Genomic DNA, 1,428 nt, shown 5'->3' with positions numbered 1-1,428 from the left:
ACTGCCCCCCCCCCTTCTGTGCCAAGCCACATGCCCTTGCCTGGTGCTGTGCTTGGCCACCAGCTTTCCCGTCTCCCACTTTCCGATCTGGAAACACACCTTCCTCATGCAGGGTCCAGGTGCACCCGCACAGCTTCTGCCGAGCCGTGAGTGTGAAGGGGTGCAGCCCAGCTCACCAGCACCCAGAAAGCCCAGTGGTCGGATGCCCTAAAGTCAATAGCCACAAGCCCTGCCATGGCCTCACAGCAGCGACATGCCATCACCGTTCCCATCGCCCCTCTCTCTCCATAGCTTGCACCCAGCCCATGGGGGCAGGTGAGTGCTCCTCCACCTTCTCCTCTCCATGGTGCCACATAGCGAGTGCTTAATTCCTGGTTACCCCAGCACTGTTCAGATCCTCAACAAGGGGAGCATCCTGCACTCTCCACCCCGATACTTCCCTCCATCCCTCCACATTCCCATGGACAAGCACCTCAGCAGTGGCATGGAAGAGAGGAGCTCTCCCTCCGCAGGTGGAAAATCATCTCTCTTCCTGGAGAGGAAACTACGGCCCTGAAGCCTGGCTTCACTCTGCTTCCTCGTCCTGCGAGCACCCTTCACACAGACAAGAGGGATTTCTACCTTGCTGGGGGCATCCGTACCTGTCCAGACCGGGGCTGCGTGCCAGTGACTCCAAGATGTATGTCCCCAGGAGGAAGGCAAGAGGCCAACAAGACTTCTTCCATCCTTGCACAGAGCTGAGGATGGAGAAGGCAAGAAGCTGAGCAGAAACACAACTCATCTCAATATCAACACAGGCAAAACCCAGCAATGCGCGTCCGCACACGCGCATGTGTCTGCACTGAGTGTGCGTGTGTCCATGTGTGACCTATGTGAGTTTGGCTGTGTGTGCACAGCTGTGTGTCTGTAGGAACAGGCACACACGTGTGCAGTGGTGCCACACGTGTGAAGCACTGCAAGGAGCGCAGTCGCGCCTGCACTGGGGGAGCCTGTGCGCCAGACACGGGGTTGTGTTCCTGCACTGTGCGCACGTGTGCGTGCACTGAGCAACGCATGAGCCTGCGCGAGGGGAGCGTGGGCACATGCCCCTGCCACCGCTGGGTGTGTGTTTGTGTGATGTCACCCCGTGCAGGGGTACTTGGACCCTCTGCGTGTGCACATCCCAGCTGGGTTGTGTGTCACACGTGTGCACTCACCCAAGACCCCGCACACATGTCCACCTGCCTTGACGGGATGCCCAAACCACCCTGAACCTCATGACCCCACTGCCCTGTGCTCCTTTTGGGTGGTGAGATCCAGAAAAAGGGGAAGACGAGCAGCCCTGGCTGCTGGGAAGGAGATCCTAGAGGATGCCCTGGCCAGGAAAGGCACCCACGCCCGCCACCGTCAGACTGTTTGCACAAGGCTGTTTGCACTATGCTGGGGCTG

The sequence above is a fragment of the Buceros rhinoceros genome, unplaced genomic scaffold (assembly GCF_000710305.1).
Source record: "Buceros rhinoceros silvestris isolate BGI_N320 unplaced genomic scaffold, ASM71030v1 scaffold22968, whole genome shotgun sequence".
Taxonomy (NCBI): domain Eukaryota; kingdom Metazoa; phylum Chordata; class Aves; order Bucerotiformes; family Bucerotidae; genus Buceros; species Buceros rhinoceros.
This window is presented reverse-complemented; position numbering follows the sequence as displayed.